General features: G+C 49.2%; 1 pseudogene; it reads left to right on the forward strand.

The window, feature by feature from the left end:
• Positions 1–443: 443 nt before the first annotated feature.
• LOC147125006 (uncharacterized) lies at positions 444–1,194 on the forward strand (annotated as a pseudogene).
• The last annotated feature ends 9,493 nt before the right edge of the window (positions 1,195–10,687 follow it).

The following is a 10,687-nucleotide window of genomic DNA, read 5'->3' on the forward strand; positions in this document are numbered from 1 at the left end:
ATGGCAGCATCTTCTTCCTTGGTGAAGACAGATGCAAAATATTCATTTAGCACCTCAGCCCTACCCATTGCCTCCATGCGTAGGTCTCCTTTTTGGTCCCTAATCGCCTCCACCCCTCCTCTTACTACCCGTTTACTATTTACATGTCTATAGAAGACTTTTAGATTACCTTTTATGTTAGCGATTACCTTTTATGTTAGTGAAAATAAAGAGTCACCGTCATTCGATCTTACAGTTGCAGCCACCAGCTCAGATACTGACACTGCACTTATTTTAGAGGCTAGGATAGAGGCAGGATCTGCATGTGAGCAAGTGCGCAGGAGCCAGGATGGGGGAAAAGGATAGCGCAGGTGCTGGATCGCCGGAGGCCGAGGTCGCACACAAGTTCTGCTGTTGAGGACTTAGATGAGGACTTCGATGGGCCAGGCTACATAAGAAGGCTGATGGGTATACATATCCAATTGCTTGGTGTATTGGAAAGCCTGCCAGAAAGCCTCCGCTTAATGTTAAGGAGGATTGAGGAGTCCAGCACCAACTTGGCACAGGGCTTTGCGCAGAGCTTGGGGCCTATCTTTTCCAACATGGAACAGGTAGTCACCTCCATCAGCACACCTGTGGAACCCATCATGATGCAGTGTCTGATGGCCGATGTTTCAGCTTCCCTTGCAACACAAATGGCTCCCATCAAAGCTCTGAGTGCTGTAGTGGATGGTCAGACTGCTGCCTTGCAAGCTCAGACTTCTGCCATTGTGGCTCTGGAAACCACTGTTCAAAGGGGCTTCCAGGGCATCACAGCAGTCCATCAATTTGTTCTCCAACAGATCAGTAGGATTGCTAAGGCTCTGACCCGGGAGAGTGGCAGTGGCTCCATATAGCACGAACCTTCTGTCCTCTCTCAGAATGACAGCATTCCTGCTCCCACCCCTGCTGCTCTGCCAGTGCCCTTGCTGTTGCCTGTTTGCCAGCCAGCCCAGACTGCTGCAGGCCAGGTCGTAATGGTGCAGATTGAAGCCGGGCCTTCTAGGCCCAGAGCTGCTCGATGTCACCCTCCAAGGCCATCTGCAGTCTCCTCACTTGGAGGTCAGCAGCCTTCCACCACCCATGTTGCAGCCATTGTGGAAGCACCTCATAGGACCAACAAGAGAGGACAAGGCACACGGAAGAGGCACTAAGGCAATGCATAAGGGTGATTAGTTTATTTTTGTATGCATTATGTAATGATTGAATTTATATATTTGGATTGGAATCTGCATTTTCTGGCGGCTTTTAATTTTGTGTTGTCGGAAAGAGGACAATGTGATTGTCAGTGATAAAGGAAAGGTAAGGAGTCACGGACTATTGGTAAATGGTGAGGTGTGGTTAAGGTTACTGGTATTGCTCATTAATTATTTCATCACGTAGAGCCCAGGCAGAAAGGGGCTGTCTACACTGTAGCCTCCTTTCCTCATCCTGTTCCTCCACTTCCTCTGCTCCTCCTCTTCCTCCTCCACTTCCTTGTGCTCCTGCTCCTCAGCTTCTCACCTGATAGGGCTCCTCCAGAGCAGTCCAGACAGTGGAAGAGTTGCTTAAGGATGCCAATGGTGTGTTCTATAACCTTCCTGGTGGCAGCATGGCTGTCATTGTATGCGTGTTGTGCACATGGTGCGTGGGTTCCGGACTGGAGTCATGAGCCATGTCATGAGTGGATAACACTTGTTGCCCAGTAGCCAGCCTTTGAGTTGCTGTGGTGGGTCAAATACCGATTGCCCAGAGGACTGATGCAGAATGAAAGAATCGTGACTACTGCCAGGATAAGAAGCATTCACCTGCATGATGCATTGCGTGTGGTTGCACACCAGCTGCACATTGAGGGAGTGGAATCCCTTTTGGTTCACGGAAATGGCAGAATTGACGTGAGGCACACGCAAAGCAATGTGCATGCAGTCAATTCCCTGCACCATGGGACCATAGGGGAGCCTACAATCTGTGCAAACCCTTGTACTTGTTCCACCTGCTTGTCTCTGCAAGAGGGAATGAGATGAAACTGTCTCTCTTTGTATAGAGAGTCTCAGTGATCACCTTTATGCAGCAGTTTACTGCAAACTGCGAGATGTTTCTTGTATTTCCAGCAGCAGCCTGGAAGGAGTCAGATGCATAAAAGTTAAGAGTTACAGTCACCTTGACTGCCACAGGCAATCCTGTCCTTGCCCTGCTTTGAGGTGGCAGTTGTGGCTGCAGCAGTTGGCAGATTTCAGTCACAACCTCTTTAGTGAAGTGAAGACTTCTCAAGCATTTGTTGTTGCTGAAGTTGAGGCAAGAGAATTGCTCCCTAAAGACCCTCAGTGGATATGGCCTCCTGCTGAGAGGCCTTCTCCCCCTCCTCCTCCTTCTTCGAGCAGCTTGTCATTCTCTGTATGGCTTCTGTTCATTCTCCCGGTTATGCTCAATTCCAATAGGAAGGCCTACCAGGCCACCCATTGCTTCAGCGCAATCTTTTAAATCAACAAAAAAATACTTCAGCACCAGCCAGACCACTCCCTGTAGACTATTCAAACTTTAGAGAAGTATAGGAAAGCTCCAAAAATGCATACAATTGCACCAGCAGCCAGAAGGAATAATCCAGTAACTAACCTATAATTAGTGCATGATCCCTTTATGAAGCACTAGTGGGGGTGTCCTTCATGCCATGTAGCATTGTATTAAGCTGTGCGAAGTTAAGACCAGGCGTAGGCTGAAGCGTGATGTTCGAAAATGGCAGCGATGGCTTCAAATCAGCATTGCATACTGATTGATCATAATCTGTCCACTCTACGTGCTGCTGGATTGTTATGTGTGCTCGCACAAACCCCTTTACCAAGATAGCCTCCAGCATACTTCATAGAATCATGGAATGGTTACAGCACAGAAGGAGGCCATTTGGCTCGTCAAGCCGTGCCGGCTCTCTGCAAGAGCACTTTAGCTAGTCCCACTCCCCTGCCCTTTCCCCATAACCCTGCAATTTTTTCCCTTCAGTTAATTATTGCCTTCTGAAAGTCACAATTGATCTCTGCCTCCACCACCCTTTCAGGCAGTGTATTCCAGATCCTAAGCACTTGCTGCAAAAAAAAGTTTTTTCTTATGTCGCCTTTGGCTCTTTTGCCAATCATCTTAAATCTGTGACCTCTGGTTCTCGATCCTTCTGCCAATGGGAACAGTTTCACTCTATCTACTCTGTCCAGACCCCTCATGATTTTGAACAACTCAATCAAATCTCCTCTCAACCTTCTCTGCTCTAAGGAGAACAACCCCAGCTTCTCCAGTCTATCCACTTCCCATTGGAAGTGTGTGTGCGCATCTCGGATGCCATTTTCAGGTGTTAGAAGGCCACATAGTGCCTAAAAATCGGGCATTACAGAGCCCAATTTCTCCCCCACTAGTGTGTTTCAGCCCCCAATATGTACCATTTTAATAAAGGTGAAATTATCTGAACACTAACTGAGGCAACTCAGTGTTGACATAATCTCGTTAAAGTGGTAAGGTAATTAAGGTTGACTCAGTTGTTTGGAAGGTTCCATTATCCTATCTAAATAAAGGGGGAAAAATTTGGTTGCTTTGCGCCTCCAGTTAGCGCCCTAAGAGGGCCCAAAGCAACTAGCGCCCGGGCACGGCAATGTTTGCGCTGCTCACAAAATTAACCAGTGTTTTTGTGGCAACACTAAACTCTACCGCCACAATCTCCTGCGCCCGCAGATCATGATGTCAGTCGAGCGTGCAAGCCCCGGTGGTGCCCCGGACCGGATATTGAGTGGCGCCCCCTTCCTTTCCACCTGCCGCAAGCAATGACAGGGAGAGTTTTGCAGTCGGGAAGGGACTTAGGCAGTGCTATTTAAAGACGCCCTCTTCCTGCCATTTTTTGTGGGAGACATTTTTGCACCACTCATTCTGAGAGAGAGAGAGAGAGAGAGAGAGAAAGAGATTTCTGGAGAGAGTCAATGCTGTGTGAAGTAGTTTTGGCTACTGAGCAGCAATTTGCAGGTTCTTTTGGATTTGACCTTCATTGCTTCGATTGTCAAGAGACTATGGGGGCTGCACTGATTTGGGGCATCGTCCTTTGCCTGCAGAATTGGAGGCATCAGAGATGCAGAGAGAGAGTGGCAATCATGGCCAGAGGGAGGAGGGCCAACAGGCCTGTGCACAGGAGACATTACCCTCCCAGGGTATTCCGGGAACAATTCTCCTACATTCATTTGTCTGAGGAGCAGTGTTTACGCAGGCTGCGCTTCAGCAAGGAGGTGGTCACTGAGCTCTGCCAGCTGCTGCAACCAGATCTGCAGCCTCAACTGAGGACCAGGACGTCTCTGTCAGTGGCAGTGAATGTCACAGTGGCTCTGAATTTTTATGCCAACAGCTCCTTTCAAGCAGCTACTGGGGACATCGCCAATATCTCCCAGTTCGCCCCCTATAAAAGGAGACGCCAATACATCTCTTTCCCGATGACCCGGGCCAAACAGCATGAACGCGCATTGGGCTTTGCGAGGATAGCGGGCTTCCCCATGGTGCAGGACACCATTGACTGCATGCATGTAGCATTGCGGGCACCGCATGAGAATGCAGAGGTTTTCCAAAACTGCAAGGGGTTCCACTCCTTAACGGTCCAGTTGGACAGTGACCACAGACAGCTGATACTCGCTGTCAGTGCCTGCTATTCTGGCAGCAGCCACAATGCTTTCATCCTGCTCCAGACTGCTATGCCAGACCTTTTCCAGGCAGCGCGTCAGCCAAGTGGTTGGCTCCTCAGTGACAAGGGTTATCCACTCTGCACCTGGCTAATGACACCGCTCCATAACCCCAACACCCCTGCCGAGCTGCAGCACAATGAGAGCCATATCGCTACCAGGAACATAATTGAGCAGACGATCAGCGTGCTCAAGCAACGGTTCCACTGTCTGAACCACTCAGGAGGAGCCTTGCAGTACTCGCCTGAGCGAGTCTCCCTCTCCATAGTTGTTTGCTGCATTCTTCATAACCTTGCAATCCTCAGCACCCAGCCAATGCCACCAGGCCTTGGTGCACCACTGGAGGAGGAGGAGGAGGAAGAGGAGGACGAAGAGGAGGAGGATGATCAGCAGCAGCACCAAGGCGGGAGGGAGGCCCACAATATTGATACTGCAAGGGCCGTCCATCAATGGCTGATAACAAGCTGCTTCTAGGCCCCTACTCAGAAGATGGCTTCTGGCATGGAGAACAACATGATGGAAAGCAACCCGCAACCCCTGAGCCAGCCAAGGCAGCAATGATTCCAAACGCCAAACATGTACATTTTGAAAACAACAACTTTTTTATTTTACAAACTCTGTGTGTGTTATTTATTCATGACAAACTAATAGAAACAAACACAACAAATCATTAATTAACATAACTGGTTCTCACAAGCTGGAGATAATGGCCAAAACACGAAACAAAAGTTAACAGATGAACCTCAGCCTTTAATAAAAACATTTCCAACATTTCTTGAGACCTCCTACTTTTTTCCCTTCGAGGGTGATCTCCAACCCTTGCGCACTTCCCCCTTCCCACCCTACTGCTCCTCCATAACGGGGCCCCAGTGGCTGCAGCAAGGCTGGTGGAAGGCTGCTGAATGTCAGATCCTGAGACTACAGATGCCCTTGAAGGATGCCCTTGACCAGCTCTGGGCCTGGAGGCCCCGGCTGCAGACTGCACCAACTCTACATGGGCGGCAGCAGTCTGGGCTACAGGCAGTGGCAAGTGCAATGGGGAAGTGACAGTGGTGGGAGCAGGATTGCTGTCATCCTGAGAGAGGACAGCAACTCCCTGCTCGACCGACACACTGGCACTCCCATGGGGCAGCACCTCAGCATCCGGAGCAACCTGCTGGAGCACAGATTACTGGCCTGCTGCGGTGCCATGAGAGCCCCGGGGCAATATGGCCGAACCAGCGATGATGGCAGCAGTCAATGCACGCGTTGCCTCAATCTGAGACTGCATGAGAGCAGTCTGAGATTGGATCACAGCAGCCAGTGACTGAATTGTAGCATTAAGCAGTTGCGTTATATCCGCCTGTGCTGCAGCGGCGTGCTCCACACTCCTTGCCAGTCCATCAATGCTTTCGGGCACCGTTCCCATTGCACCCATGTGTATGGGTCATAGGAACCATGCTCCTGGAGGAGACGTGATGAACCACCTCCCTCCACACTCTTCTATAGTCATGGGGCAATGGCCTCCTGCCACTCTCTGGCTACAGTATTGCTCTTCGGCACTCCACTGCACCAACCAGAGCCACCAAGGCCCAGTCGCTGAAGTTCTGAGCTCATTTCCTGGCCCTCTCCAGAATCCTTTGCAGCAGAATTGATGTACAGGTCTCTCCAGGATGAGATTCAAGGCTACAATGAGCAGGGTGTGGCTGGAGAGCACGATCGACCCTCACCTTTAAAAACTGGCCGGCGCCAGTGTGTTTGTATTCCATTGCTAACTGACATCTCCTGACCTTTGCCAGCAGCTCGCTCCTCAGCCTATGCACCTTAAGACAGGTGTGTAGCGCCTGATTTAGCGCTCAAATCACCTCCAGGGGCGATAGAAGCCAAGTTTGCAGTCGGAGGCGATAATTTGCGGCAGACGCTAAACTTTGCGCCCGGCCGATAATTGCACCCCAAACGGGGCAATACCGAATTTCTCCCCCCAAATATCTTGTGAAGGTATTTTCTATTGTTGAGAACCTGTTGGGATAGATTTGAATGTTCCCACTACTAAAGCTCTTGCAGCTCCTCCTGTTTAAAACTGTAGCTTATATTGTTGAGGATTTTGCAGTTTGTTGTTCCCAGTGGAGAACTGGTCATTTCAGAGGAACATAGCAATATTAGGAACATGACTGAGCCATTCAGCCCCTTGGGTCTGCTCTGCCATTTAATTAGATAATAGCTGATCTTCACCTCAACTCCATTTCCCACCTTTGCTCCATATCCCCTAAGGGCATCCCTTACCTAACAAAATCCATCTCAGTCTTGAAAGCTCTAATTGTTCCAGCATTCACAGCCTTTTGGTGGAGAGAATTCCAAATTTCTACCACCCTTTGTGTGAAAAAGTGCTTCCTGATTTTGCTCCTGAAGGACCTAGCTCTAATTTTAAGATTGTCCCCTTGTCCTTGATTCCCCATGAGAGGAAATAGTTTCTCCGTATCTACACTATCAAATCCTTTTAACATTTTAAGCACCTTGATCAGGTCACCCCTCAATCTCCTACAAGAGGGTAAACATTAATATACTATCTGAATGTATTTTTTTTTCTTTGGCCTGACCAAATCTGTCAGCCTTTGAGAGAACATAATGGCGATTGTAACACCTCCAGTTTCCTGAGTTCAATGCCAATTGATTTGGTGCTTGTGCCAAAATAAATTATGCTACTCCAACGCAATTGCAAAATACTGCAGATGCTGGAAATCTGAAATAACAACAGAAAATGCTGGAAACACTCAGCAGGCCAGGCAGCATCCGTGGAGAGAGAAACAGAGTTAACTTTTCAGGTCTGTGACCCTTCATCTGTTACTGTTCACCTTCTCCTAATTTATTGTTGAATTCTGTTCGCTGATCTGAAAACCTCAACTCCTTTCTATGCCTTAGACAGAAATACTTTTCTAAATCAGGGATAGTAACACTTACTGCACAAATTGTTGTTCATCTTTACCCATTTTCCTCATGTTACGATAGAGAAGGATAAATAATCCTTTTGATTACATCAGAATGATTAATGAGGAGTCTTGACAGGGTGGATGTGGAGAGGATGTTTCCTCTTGTGGGAGAATCTAGAACTAGGGGTCACTGTTTAAAAGCAAGGGGTCGCCCATTTAAGACAGAGATTAGGAGAATTTTTTTCTCACAGAGGGTCGTGAGTCTTTGGAACTCCCTTCCTCAGAGGGCGGTGGAAGCAGTCTTTGAATATTATTAAGGCAGAGGTAGATAGGTTCTTGATAAGCAAGGGGGTGAAAGGTTATCAAGGGTAGGCGGAAATGTGGAGTAATCAGATCAGCTATGATCTTATTGAATGGCGGAGCAGGCTCGAGGGGCCGAGTGGCCTACTCCTGCTCCTAATTCGTATGTTTGTATGACCAGTACAATTATATCTGTGTGAGCTTACAGAAAACTACAGTAGACAGCAATGCCATTGTATATTGTTTTACTCTTAACCATTCAGTTAAAACTGGAATCTGATGGTCTTAAATGGTTATTTTTATTATTAAAACTTATGAGGAAAAGCAGCTGTGTGAATGGTAAAGAGCAAAACTGTATGGTAGAAAGTTACTTCGATTTGGTTAGAAGCAGCACTGTATGGATAAAAAAGAAGCACTGGTACAAGGAACATTACTGGTTAAAAGCAAGAGTGCTGTGCTGGTAAATAAAGAACTATATTGGTAAAAAGGAGCACTCGATTGAAAAAAAAACCTGTATCAGTAAAAACCAGCACTGTATCAGTTCAAAACAAAGCCCTGTATCGGTTTAAAAAATAACACTGTATCGGTAAAGAAAAATGGCACGTATTGGGGAGCCATCGTCCTATGTCCCAAGGATGCCTGAAAAATCTCTGACGTTTGGGCTATTTTCAGGTATCTGGGATGGCTGCCTAAAACATGCATTAGGACCCCTTGAATATGCTAATGAGGGACCTAACACCTGTTTTCGGATCTTTCAGGGAAATTGGACCACCTGGAGTTTTGAGTGATTTAATTGGATTACCTTTTTATCTTTTATATTTTCTTTTTAATTGGGATGTTCTCCTGACTGGTCAGTCATGATTGGTTGTTATCATAAGTGCCTAGTAGTTATTGATCAGGAGTTTTCTATCCACCTCCCTTTGTTTTTGATATCTATATATATATATATATAAAGCGGTTGGTTTGTCTGTCTGTCTGTCTGTCTGTTTGTCTGTCTGTCTGTCCACTATACACTCAGAAGTTATAGAGCGTACCTACACATATGTTATATCAAAAGAAAGGTTATGATCAGGGGAGTCTAATAGGCATTTTTACTTTTTGGTCAGACAAAAATTGTTCGGACAGTAGACAAAAACGTTCAAAATCCTCAAAAATCCGCTCATTAGCGGTTGACCAATCCTACTGCTCATTAGCATTGAGTGGTGTGATGGTTGACCAATCCTACAGTTCAGTGAGCTGATGGTTGACCAATCCACCATCTGTGGGCGGGCCTAATCCTGCAGCCTCCCGAAACTTCGCCGCCATTTTTTTCATCCCCACAGCGACAGCACCAGCCAAACAAACCCCCACATTGCGGCTCCGGGAGCGGGAGGTGAGTTGGAGTCACTCGGGCCGTGCCTCACAACTGCTCGGTCTGAGACACAGAGCAGGCGGGGGAGTGTCAGCGGCCTGCCGTTAACTGCGCCACCCATGGCGCGGCGCCCTGCCGCACTGGAAGCTCAGCTGGGGTCCGTCTCGGCCCCAGAGCCCGGCTGGGCCTCAACCGCTAGGCCCCGAACGTCCACCGCGGCTGGGCTCAGTTTCAAAGCCCTTCCCCAGGTGCTAAAAGAGGGGGAGGGAGGGAGCGATGGAGATGAGAGGGGGAGAGGTAGAGAGAGGGAGAGAGAGAGGGGGGGACATACAGGGGCAGGGAGAGAGAGGGGGGGAGAGAGAGGGGGGAGAGAGAGAGGGGGCAGGGACAGAGAGGGGCAGGGAGACAGAGGGGGAGGGACCAATCCTACGGGGGGAGCGCGCTGCGTCATGGGGGCGTTTCATGGCATGTGTGGGCGGGGCCTAATCTTTCAAACTGCTGTTACTTCGGCCATCTTTACCTCAGCTTTTACTTTTATTCACATTTTAACAGCTGCCACCTTCCTGTTCTATATGGCTTAATGCCAGATCATGTAGTGCAGTTGTCTTCTTAGCTATGGGGTGCTTAAAGACCTGAACTTTAATACAGGCAACTAAAGAAAAGAACAAATTAATTCAGTTTTAAATAGTCTTTAGGAACAGTTAGAAATGAAGTGATCCATTTCAAGTATGAAGGAACTCAGTTGTCTTCCAGGGAAGGTCTCACCACCTTGTGGAGCTGGAGGCCCCAGCCGGGGACTCGGGCTTTCCCCCCCTCGGCCTGGTCCTCGGCTCCGTTTGCGGCCGGGGACTCGAGCTTTCCCCCCCTCGGCCGGTCTCGGTCTTGGCTCCGTTTGTGGCCGGGCACTCGGGCTTTCCCCCCCTCGGCCCGGTAGTGCCTCACAAAATGGCGTCCACGGGAAAACTATCTCCTTCCCTCACTCTCTCCTTCCCTCTCTCTCTCTCTCCTCTTCCCTCTCTTCCCTCTCTCTCTCTCTCCTTCCCTCTCTCTCTCTCTCTCTCTCTCTCCTTCCCCCTCTCTCTCTTGCCATGAGTGCGGGACCGGGAAAACCGGGGCTTCCCAACGAGCCGTCCCCGACCAAAATCGGACACGGGAGTCCGCAGCAAAAGGCGTTCGTCTGCCGCCCGGCCAACCGGGTCCAAAGGCCCGCCGCGTTAACCATGAGGAACCCCGGGCTTGCTTCGGAGCGATGGGTACCCGGCCTCCCGGTGTCAGACTGACTCCGTTCTGGTACCGAGGTGAGTCGGTCCGGGCCTGAGCCACTAGGAGGGAGAGGGAGGGAGGGATAGAGAGGAAAGGAGGGAGTGACAGGGGGAGGGAGGGAGAGAGAGAGGGGGAGGGAGCGAGAGAGAGAGGGGGAGGGAATGAGGGAGAGG

The sequence above is a fragment of the Somniosus microcephalus genome, chromosome 1 (genome assembly GCF_052327205.1).
Source record: "Somniosus microcephalus isolate GS21.2 chromosome 1, FLI_Smic_1.0, whole genome shotgun sequence".
In the NCBI taxonomy this organism is placed as follows: domain Eukaryota; kingdom Metazoa; phylum Chordata; class Chondrichthyes; order Squaliformes; family Somniosidae; genus Somniosus; species Somniosus microcephalus.